General features: G+C 44.2%; 1 pseudogene across 2 annotated transcripts; it reads right to left on the bottom strand.

The window, feature by feature from the left end:
* Positions 1-1759: 1759 nt before the first annotated feature.
* Mfap1al1 (microfibrillar-associated protein 1A like 1) lies at positions 1760-8793 on the bottom strand (annotated as a pseudogene). Of its 2 annotated transcripts, XR_015631250.1 has the most exons (3): positions 7178-7265; positions 4361-4474; positions 1760-3551 (listed from the first exon to the last, which is right to left on the bottom strand). The product of XR_015631250.1 is annotated as a microfibrillar-associated protein 1A like 1, transcript variant X4 (transcript). The 2 variants fall into 2 exon arrangements; XR_015631249.1 differs by lacking the exon at positions 4361-4474 and having other exon boundaries at positions 2983-3551; positions 7178-8793.
* Positions 8794-11894: the final 3101 nt, after the last annotated feature.

Below are 11894 nucleotides of genomic sequence, written 5' to 3' on the forward strand. Positions count from 1 at the left end.
TAGTATCTCCTCATGGGTGGGTGGGGAGGAGATCGAGGGGGCCAGTAGTTAGCATTTGAATACACAGCAGCACCAAACCAATCCCAACACTTACCACTCTGAGCTATCTCTCTAGTCCTCTCTCCTAGGAACATTTAACCATTAAATATAGGTACCAACAGCCTGTCCTAGCAGCAGGTCCTTAGCACTCAAGAACTGTACAGTTGGAATTCCTTACTGGGGGAGCATCAGTTTAGGTCTTGAATTGAGAATAAGTGAGGAATCCCAGTGAGGCAAAAGTAAGTAAACTATGTATGACTCGGTCTTGAAGGGAAAAGCTCCCATCTCCATCCCTAGGCCAGAGCAAGGAGTTACCTGGAGACCAGTACAGTGAGCAGCCCAGCAGGGCCCCCTCGGCACTGGACAAGCATGACATGGTCACCCCATCTTCTTTTCCTCACCGTCACTGTTTCCTTCCTTAGTGCTCCTAATCATAGATGCTGGCATCTGCATTTGTTTGAAATTACCTGATATTGATCAAGTAACATTCAGAGGAATAGAATGCTTCACCTGGGTGTGATCCTGCATGCCAGTCATCCGAGCACTTGGGAGGCTGAGGCAGGAGGACTGGGAATCTGTGGCCAGCCTAGGCTACAAAGGAAAATCCTGCCCATACCAAACCAAACCAAACCAAATCAAACCAAACCAAACCAAACCAAACCAAACTCTAAAGGTTTGAAATGTCATTCCTCAAATGAGGGTCTTACATAGCAGATTTCCACATGAACTCATACCATTTGGTAGATTGATATTTTAGGAGAATTTTTGACTTATTTTAATGTTTGTACAGATTTCTGAAGCATAGTTACCAATAAGATGTCTGTGTGTATGGCAAACAATTCAGTGTGTTGTTTTCTTAAAAACAAAAACAAAAACAAAAACAAAAACAAGAATTGTGGGGCTGGAGAGATGGCTTTTGCAGAAGATCAGGGTTCGATTCCCAGCATTCACAATGAAAATTAAATAAAAACAAAACACCCCATCTTGCTGTGGACACTGTGGTGTGTCCCAGTGTGTCCCTTTTGTCCACACATCTTTACTTGCAAATGTTCATTGCAATGAGTCATCGGCTCCTGCTATGCTATCAGTACAGGATCCTCACTGCGGCTCCTCTCAGACATCCTGTTTCCGTCCTGTGTCTTGGAGCTCCTGGAGCTTCGGTTATGCAGGACCAGCCCCTTCAAGTGCTCCAGCAGATCTTAGATGGGGTTGATGCAAGGGTGGGTCAACTCAAAGCCTTGAATCTGGGCCTGGGTTGTAGCTGGGTAGTGCCAGGCCTCTGGATGACCTCCACCTTGCCTGTGCTGTTCGCTGGGTTAGACATTCTGCACACTCACATACATGCATGATACACACCATTCCCCTTTTCTATTTTTGCTTGCAATCAATCTATAGTAATTACATGTATTTCCAGGGTCGAGTGTGAGATTGCAGTGCATATGCACAGTATGTATAGTATATTACATATATAGCATACATATACATATATAGTATGCATATCTGTACATGTGTACAGTGATTGCATCAGAGGCTTTATCGTATTTATCACATTTCTTTGTGTTGTGAGCATTCAAAATCCTCTCTATAAGCTACTTTGAAAAAGTCAATAAATCATTGTCAGCCATTATCGTCCCACTATAGTGTCATCCCTGGGGACAGCATTCCACACAATGACCCTTTCCCCTTTGTAACCAATGAATCTTTTGTAGGCAAGCACTTTGAGATTACAAACATCTGGCTCTTTATTAAAATTCTAATGTATTCATTTTCAAATTTATAGCCTCAGAGCTTCCTGTTTTATTACCACTTCTTATACTTGGAGGGGGGCTGTGTAAATTTGTTAAATATCGAAACTGATTTTTTAAAAATTAGTGTGTGTGTGTGTGTGTGTGTGTGTGTGCGCGCGCGCGCGCGCGCGCGCGCGCGTGCGTGCATGTGTGTGGAACTCTGAAGACGACTGGAAGCAGCCAGTTCTCTGGTTCCACCCTGCGAGTTCTGGGGATCAAATTCAGACTGGCATGCTTGGTAGCAAGCCTCTTCACTCACTAAGCCATCACACCAGCCCTAAAATAAAATTTAAAGGGTAAGGACCTGAAGTGTAAATCCTCCTCTGAGCCCAGACCATCAGTGAGCTCCGTGAAGCTTAGGCCCGTAGCACTGAGGTTCCTGGGGTGCGTATTTGGAGGTGAGAGTGGAGGTGTGGAGCTGGAGTGTAATGAATCCCAGTGGGAGAGAGAGGGAGAAGGGATTTCCCCCACAGGAAAACGGGTGGGTGACAAGAATGGAGAGGACCCCCCCACATCCCCGAGGAAATGTGAGAGCAAAACACAGAGAGCATTTGGAGGCCAGCACTGGCACGTGAATTTCTCAGGGAAGAAACCGGTACCATCAAGTAAAGGCGCACTCGAGCCTTACAACCCAGTAAGCAATCAGCGGGCAGGGAGATCCCTGCCTGCTTACATTTTGAAGCCAGACAATGTAGGTAAGAGACATCACAGAAAGAACAAGCTGTGAACTGGCTAGGGGGTCTTCTCCGGGGTAGCCACCCCGGCTGTGTTGGGGTGCTGGAAGTAATGTGGGTGGGAAGACATGGCTGGCTACCACTGAACCTTTTGGAGGCTCCATTTTTTAAATTCAGGGAGTATCTGCCAGGTTACACAAATCACGCTTAACGCCCCTTGTTCTCTCTCACTCCTCCAGGCTCTCTCTTCCCACTTCTCAGCCACAAATCTACAGAGTCTGCTTATCATTCTTGTGTGCACAGGCTATTTTGGGAAACTGTTTGTGTGTTGGCAGCTGCCCCTGGCCTGACCAGAGCACACCTCCACAGACAGACACATTCTGCTGATTTCTAACAAAGCAAATATGTTGGTTTTGGCACAGATTTGCTCCAGTGTATCAGGCTATATTGCTTGGTTGACTAGGAGAAACTATCCAGGGAAAACACTTTTTATGACTTTAATTGTTATTATAGGTGCTTTCAAAAAATAAATCTGTGACTTGTAATATATTTAAGCGAAAGAACCCGCATCTGGTTCCGATTAGCTCTGGAGTCTGTTGGCTGACTTAGTGCAGGAGCCTTTTCTGGAAGTCAACTCTGTCTAGGGACTTTGTTTTCACCCTGAGAGGCACAGTGGAGACCTTGTTTCTGCACAAAGGCATTAACTGTTACTGTGACCCCTCATGAACATGGCAATGCTAACCAGACCCCTCCAGGCTGAGTCCTATCTTGGAGGAACACAGAGGCAAAACAGAAGGTCAAGGTTTGGGCTTAACAGATGGAGAGTTTGAGAGCGGACTGAGAGACTAGGCGCTGGGTGCCGTTACTCTAACCTCCATCCACAAGGACAACAAATGCTCTGGTGTAGCTTGCCTCTCGCACCCTTGCTCAGGGCAGGAAGACTGAAGATGGGAGGCACATGGTGATGCATTTCCCTTTCCCCATGGCAAGCTGATGTAATTTCTGACGACACCCTTGGACATTGTACATTCTTCTCAGGAGACAGGAAGAGCTGTAATAAACAGAGCCATTTCAGTGTCTTTATGGGAAAGATGGCAGGGTTAATGACAAGAAGTCAAGTGTGGTACTGTGTGCCTGTAGCTCCAGCTGCTAGAAAGGCTGAGGCAGAAAGATTGCTTAAAGCAAGAGTTCCAGTGTAGCCCGAGCAATGTAGTTGAGACCTCATTTCAAAAGACAAAATAAAAACTCCGAAGAATGGGTTAAAATGAAGCCAATATCAGTGGTTAAGAGCACTGACTGTTCTTCTAGAGGTCCAGAGTTCAAATCCCAGCAACCACATGGTGCCTCACAACCACCTGTAATGAAATCTGATGCCCTCTTCTGGTGTGTCTGAAGACAGTGATGGTGTACTCACATAAAATAAATTAATAAATATTTAAAATGAAGCCGATAGCTACACTGGGGCCCAAGAACCCTGAGCACGCTAGAAAGCAGTGTCTAGAACTTATGTCCCTGTGGCTATAGTCTTACTACCAGGGCTCTCATATTTTCTTTTCTTTTCTTTCTTTCTTTCTTTCTTTCTTTCTTTCTTTCTTTCTTTCTTTCCTTCTTTCTCTTGTTAAGGCTTATTTTCCATTTAAGTGTATGGCTATGTGCCTGCATGTATTTGTATGTCTGTATGCCACATGCATGCCTGGTGCTCATGGATTCCAGAACAGGGCATCAAATCCCTCGGGACTGGAGTTACAGATGATCCTCAGCCACTGCCTGGGTGCTGGGGACTAAATCCAGAACCTCTGGAAACATATACAGGGTGCTGCCTCTCCACTCCTCCCTGACACCCCATCCCCCACAACTCACACTCCCTGCTGAGGATGGAAGCAGCCCGCTCCTGAAGCATGGGTGGGTCTCCCTAGGACGCCCGGTCTCATTATCTCTATTTGCACGTATTCATAGCTCATTTCAGTTGTTAACCTGATAGGGATTCAGGGACATGTAGGGTCATTAATAAGCACTTCTTTGGGGAGACTGCAAGGACTTTTTCAGTGAGGGGAGGAGACACTGGAACATTCTCTCTGAAAGTGGCCAATACCATTCCATAGGCTGGGGTCCAGGACTGAATAAATATGGGAGAAAACCAGCAAAACACCAGTATACCAGTGTTTGTGCGCCTCTATCTCTCTCTCTCTCTCTCTCTCTCTCTCTCTCTCTCTAACACCAGTATACCAGTGTTTGTGCGTCTCTCTCTCTCTCTCTCTCTCTCTCTCTCTCTCTCTCTCTTTCATTTCTGATCTAACCCATATAAGCAAGTTCCCAGATCCACAGTTGTAAGCTTTTCCTGTGGTCACATTTTCATACCATAATGGACCCTGTTCTCCAATACCATTAGCCAAAATAAACCTTTCCTTCTTCCAACAGCTTCTTGTCAGGTATTTCTCTTAGCAACAAGAACGATAACTAATAAATGTGGCCTATGCACCCCTAATCAGTTCCTATATATCCCAGGAGCGCCATCCTTCCTTAGGTACATATCACAGGAGGCAGAGAGATCGGTCTGAGCAGTTATATTACCGAACATAGCCATATCTGTAAACCACGCTGACAAGGTTGGGGGTGGGGAGCAGTCCTTTTCTGAGTTGCATATAAATGTCCATGGAACGGTCTGCAAAAAACCTTTGAGGAGTTGCATAAGGCTCCATGCATCATTGAACAGTTTGTCTCTATGCCACAGACAGGGCTATAGCTTAGGGGCAGGGACAAAAGAGAATTTTTTTCCTGGATAAGAATATATGAGTAATAACCTTTAAAAATGTCCAACAATTATTGAGCTATATATAAAAGGCAGTGCTGTAAGCATGTCACAAGTATTAACCATTTACTCCTACAGAAACGTAAGATAAAATTTTTATAGATGGGGCTGGAGAGATGGCTCAGTGGTTAAGAGCACTCACTGCTCTTCCAAAGGTCCTGAGTTCAATTCCCAGCAACCACATGGCAGCCCACACCTGTCTGATGCTATCTTCTGGTGTGCAGATGTACATGCAGACAAAGTACTCGAATACATGAAATACATAACTAAGAAAATCTTTTTAAAAATTAGAGATGAGGAAATTGTTACAAAAAGCTTAAATGTCAAGTGTGGAGACTGTGATGGTTCGTATATGCTTGGCCCAGGGAGTGGCACTATTTGAAAGTGTGGCCCTGTTGGAGTAGGCATGGCCTTGTTGGAGGAAGTGTATCACTGTGTATGTAAGCTTTAAGACCCTCATCCTAGCTGCCTGGAAGCCAGTATTCTGCTAGCAGCTTTCAGATGAAGATGTAGAACTCTCAGCTCCTCCTGCACCATGCCTGCCGGGACACTGCTAGGTTCCTGCCTTAATGATAATGGACTGAACCTCTGAACCTGTAAGCCAGTCCCAATTAAATGTTGTCCTTATAAGAGTTGCCTTGGTCATGGTGTCTGTTCACAGCAGCAAAACCCTACAATAGTGACACCGGGCTTTAATGCCAGCACTCCAGAGGCATTTGGACTAGCCTGGTCTACAAAGAGAGTTCAGAGCCATCCAGGTCAACACAGTGAGATCGTCTCAAAACAGAACAAAATGATGTTTTAAAAACACAAATATCTTAAAAGTGTTAACAAAAGGAATGTGGTTAGTTCTAGAACAAGCCCTGGTTCTGTACAGTCATTCATTCAGATTTTATGGTAAAATCAGATTATAATTTTTATGAATGACACAAACTACTTACAGAATAAATTACAGAAAAATTGTTAGTTTCCTAGTCACACTGTCTTCTAGTCTTTCTGCATACAGACTCCTATTGTAAGCCAGTGTCATTCTTTCCCCCCCCACAGAACATAAAGCATATTTACTTAGAAAAGTAAATTCAGCACCCCAAATGTGAAAACAGTTGGACTGCGCTTGGATTTCCTGATAGCCTACTCCTAACTCTAAGGAAGAAGTAATGTGCCATCCATTCACATGCCCAGGTATCTGATCCAGGGTGGAAAAACAAACTCAGAATAGTCCCAAGTCAATATGGGAAGCCATGGTACAGAAACCTAAGATTTCTCAGGAATAGTTTTAGGTGAGAAGCCTCTAATCCTACCTGATTATTGCTTTTCTGCAATTTTCTCAGTATGAGTCCGAACCTCTTACAAAGCACCTTCAAACACGTTATGGCCTCAAGTCTGGAAAGGTCTATTCAAGAACTATATAAATAATGGTTAAAGAAAATTGAGGACCAGATCTCCTTGTGTGTTGTGTGAAATATTACAAAACCATTCCATGTTATCACCGGCTTGGCACTGGCTGGTGGTCTCAGTCAGTCTCCAGCCTGGTGGGCAGGGCAAAACTGCATTCTTTCCTTTTAGTCAGGGCCTGTCTCACCCAAGCTGGCTCTGCCCCTCTGGAGCTCCTAAGTAGCTCTCTCTCCAGCTCACTAAATCCCAAGGCTGGCTGTTGCCATGCATGCCTCACACTTCCAAATTCCTGCAGCAGGCTGGGGTGTACTCTTGTACACCACACTCTGCCACTGTACCTTTCTCTGGAACCCAGTTGAGTCGCCATGTGAAGAAAAATACCACACAATCTTAGTTTAGAATCAACAGGTAACACAATCGCTGGGCGCAGAACCTAGCATCCTAATTTTGTAAGCTATTCTACATTATGCTACCTATATTGCACCTCCATGATCTCTTCTTTTCCAAACGGTAGTTCCTTTCTCCTGCCTCCCCTCTTCCTCTTCCAGACCCGGAAGTCCCGCCTACTCGCCCAGTGATTGGTCCCTTGAATTCTTTATTCATTAGGGGAAAGTTCTGCCACACTTGTGTCCCACAGTTGGAATAAGTATGTAGAAGCCTAGGTGGTTTTCCTCTTCTTAGCAGATGGTCGTTCAAATACATCTCGTACCCCTGCTGCCTTTTGTTTAAAGAATTTTGTGTTCTGTGCACTCTCTTGGCCCCATGCAGAGTCAAAGGAAGTGGTATCTTGATCCACAAGGTGGGTGTACTTGGTGCGACCGGACCGTCCAAAATTCTTGACCTGCATGACTTTTGGAAGAATAGTTTTGTTGAAATGGTCCTCAAGAGTGGGTGCACTAAAATCTCTCTTGTAAACTTCTTCATCCTCATCCATGAAGAAGGCACCTCGATGATAATACTTTTGTAAAAACTTGTATTTGCCTTTCACAGCTTTGTTGGTAATGACTTTGCCATTTGCCCGAAGTTCAGCCCGCCTTTCTTCCTCAGTCAGGTTTCTCATGCGTTCAATTTCTGCTTTCTCCTTTTCAAGCGCTTCTCGGTCTTCTCTGTCTCGCTTGATTCTTTTGAGCTCGCGGACCTTCCACGCTTCATACTCCTCCTCGTCATTTTCATCATCAGTATTGAGTGCATCCAGGGCGGCAAGGGACCGCTTGTTCTCCTCTAGCTCTTTCTTGGTCTCTTCTTCTACAATCTTGAGGGTGTACTTGCGCCGCTCCTCAGCCATGCGTTTTGCTTCCTGTTCCAGTTCCTTCTGCTTCAATGCTTCAGCTTCTCGTTCTTGAACTGTCACCCGATCCTTCTTTCGAATGAAGACAGGCTTAAGTCGAGGCTCCATTTCATCTTCACTGTCTGTGTAGTCCTCATACTCAGACTCTGACTCTGACTCCTCCCCAGAACGTCCTTCATCTTCCACCTCCATGACTTCCATCTCTTCATTTTTCCTCTCCTGTGCTCGCTGCCGCATCATGCCACGGCGCCGCTCTATTTCTTCATCGTCAATTTCTTCCTCTTCTTCCTCACTACTATCTTCTCGTTCCATACGCCAAGCATCTCCTACTTCTGAGTCACTTTCACCTACTACTTCAGGTTCCACTATTTTTCTGTGTCGAGCCAATCTCTCTTCCACATCTTCACTAATGCGGTTCTGTAAACGCCGAAGTCGGGGATCACTAGATGAGTCCTCCTCCTGTTCCTCAGGCTCTGCTTCTTGTTCCTTAGCTTTCTTAATGAACTGAAATTCTTCATCCTCTTCATCTGAGGACTCCATAGGGGCATAATCTGGTCTTTTTCCGGACACATAACGTTTTACCTTCACTTTTTCCATTGAAATCTCACCTTTCTCATTGCGTACTGGGACTGCCCCAGCCGTAGACTGAATGGGCGGCTGCTTCATGAGTGTGCTTGGGACCGACATGGTGACGGCTGCCGCGGAGACTCTCCAAAAATGGACTGAATCCCAACAACAAAGAGCAAGAAACAGAATACCACTTCCCACTTAGCTTTGTTCCACACTGCTGAGTGGCTGCAGAGCAACTTCCGGCAAAAAGTAGTGGAACCGGAAGTATATACCAGAGGATTCTGGGAATTTGGAGAAATGCTGAGCATGGACCACTTAAAGGGCTAGACTGAAATTTGCACACCTTCATAGGCAACTTTCCCGCCTTCAACCGTTCAAGATTCTGAAGGTTCTTCTGGCTGACAGTTGCTTCTTTTGGGTTTTGGTAAGGTCTAGGAAGGTTCGGATTAAAGGTTCCATTTATTATGTTTTGAAGAAACCGAACAGATTACGAGGGGCTGTTTGTGCATATTGTTGAAAGTTCAGAAGTGTAATGAGTTTGATTCGGATAAGTGGGTCACACTTGTAATCTTGGCATTTGGGAGGATGAAACAGGATTGCCACGTTTTGGAGGCCAGTCCGAGCAACAGTATAAGACCACAAATCCCAAAGAAGCAACTGTCTGCCAGAAGAATCTTCCAAATCTTGAACGGTTGAAGGCGGGAAAGTTGCCCATGAAGACGCACAAATTTCAGCCTACCCCGTGTCATTCTTAATGTCTCTTCTTCTCCAAGCTCTGACCAAGGTTTCTGATTCAGGTTTCTGCCTTGACTGTCTCGAACGTTCCTAATATCTCCTTAACTGGTTTCCTTGGCTTTCTACCACTTCTCATTCAGATTCGCGCATCACAATTTAGGAAGATGAAGTAAATACAATACAGCTCAGTTTGTTCCCTTGCCAGGCTCAAAGCTCACCAAAGCCCGTGTTTAAGAGCTTTCACGGGGTGCAACCCCTAGCCTTCCTGATGTTAACCTGGCTTGTACTCTTTGATTCAATAGACTTTGACTGAGCTCAAGAACTTTTGGTAGGCTATGGGAATTCAAAACTGGAAGGACATAATCTCTCTCTTTAAATTGCTTGTCTCGGGCTGGGGATTTAGCTCAGTGGTAGAGCGCTTACCTAGGAAGCGCAAGGCCCTGGGTTCGGTCCCCAGCTCCGAAAAAAAGAACCAAAAAGAAAATAAATAAATAAATAAATTGCTTGTCTCGGTGAGAATGTAGGCTTATAATACGATGCAAAACACAAAGAAAATAGTCCTGAATAGATGTAGTTGGAGAGGCAGTATCTGACTGTCCAGAGACATCAGAAAAGGGCTCCTCAGAGAAAGTTTTGACCTGAGTGAATGAATGAAAGTACCAGGGAATCACCAGGGGGGGGGGGGGATGCGGAGTGGGATGGGGAGGGGGAATCCAAGCAAAGGATGCAGGACACAAGGACAAGGAAGGTAGGTGGTGTCTTCAAGAATGGGCAAGCAGTTAAGTCCAGTTGGAGAGGGAAGTATAACAGGGTATACAGGAAACTGAGAAAAGATACTCTATAAAAACCCTTTCTGAGTACACTTGTTACATGAATACAGTTCCAACCCAACCTACAAAATGATTTTAAAACTTGTATAGATATAGAGATTGAATAACCAAAAGAAAATTTAATGGCTAATGGGGCCCTGGGAGGTAGCTCAGTTAGTAAAGTGCTTGAGAACCTGAATTCAGCACACACATAAGAAAACTAGACCTGGAGGCTTAGTGCTGGGGGTGGAGAGCTGAGGGAAAGGGCAGAAACAGGAGAATCTCTGGAGCCAAATGGCCAGCCAGCCTACAGAGTGAGATCTAGATTTAGGAAGAGACCTTATCTCCAGCCTTAAGAAAACATTTTAAAGTATTTAAAAAAAAAAAGGTACAAATTGATTGAGGAAAACACCCAGTGTTCATCTCTCATCTCCACACACCTGCATATACATATGCACACACACACACACACACACACACACACACACAACACCACACCTGCACATACATACACCACACCACCCAGGAATAATGCAAAAAGGAAAAAAATTGCTTGATTAGACATTTAGACATGTAAAGGTCTAAAATTTATGGCTAAAACTGTGGCCAGGTAGGGATTTGAGAGACAGATAAACAGAACAGGAAAGCATGGAATGGATCAGGCACATGTTCCTGGAATTGTGAATGTGCATATGTGCAGTCAAATCAGGATCAGAATGGTGGGTTCTTCAAGGACAGTATTGGAAGCACCTGAACATCTTAGGAAATGTATTAGATTCATTTTCTTTCTTCACTGTCCCAAAATAACCAGGTCAGCAGGGTCTTGTGAGGCAATGATGCTAAGTTCTTTATAGCTGTGCTGTGGGATATGGTTAGTGGTCCAACTCTTAAGTAATTACTGGACATTTTAAATGGAGCTTCATGCACCGAGGGACCATATTTTCTCTTTTAATGGACTGAAATTTAAAATTAAACAGTTATTGTGGTCAGTGTCAACCACATCAAAGAATATGGCGCTGTACAAACTAGTAATCCTATTAATAACATAAAAAAGAGAGGCTGGGGGTTGGGGATTTAGCTCAGTGGTAGAGTGCTTGCCTAACAAGCACAAGGCCCTGGGTTCGGTCCCCAGCTCTGAAAAAAAGAAAAAGAAAAAGGAAAAAGAAAGAAAGAAAGAAAGAAAGAAAGAAAGAAAGAAAGAAAGGAAGAAAGAAAGAAAGAGAGGCTGGAGAGATGGCTCAGCGGTTAAGAGCACTTGTTGCTTTTGCAGAGGAACTGGGTTCAATCACAACACCTACGTGGTGACTCGCAACCATCTGTAACTCTCGTTCCAGGGTATCTGAGCCGTGCTCGACTTTCTTAAGTACCATATATGCATGGTCAAAACATTCATACACATAAAGTTTTAAAATTAATACAGAAAAGAAAAGTTACCATACCGAAGCATGGTGGGACATACCTAAAATTCCAGCATTCGGAAGGCTAGGGGAGGAAGATTGAGAAACAGGCAAACTTGGGTGGGGAAGACAAGAATAAAATATAAATACATACTTACATAATCTCGAGGCAAAGGCATTTTAATATAATATCAGAAATGGAAATCATATAAGAAAAAGGACACGTAAAACTTTAGGCCTAAAATTCAATATATTAAAAGACACAGGTAGGAGAAAATCACCAGTGGTAAGTACACCAGTAGTAAAGGATGGGTATTTTTATGTATAAAGATTGCCAATTAGTACATTAATTGTGAATTCGTCAATAATGAATGAAAAGCAAGTGAAAGGT

Source organism: Rattus norvegicus, chromosome 10, assembly GCF_021556685.1.
Source record: "Rattus norvegicus strain SHRSP/BbbUtx chromosome 10, alternate assembly SHRSP_T2T, whole genome shotgun sequence".
NCBI classification, from domain to species: domain Eukaryota; kingdom Metazoa; phylum Chordata; class Mammalia; order Rodentia; family Muridae; genus Rattus; species Rattus norvegicus.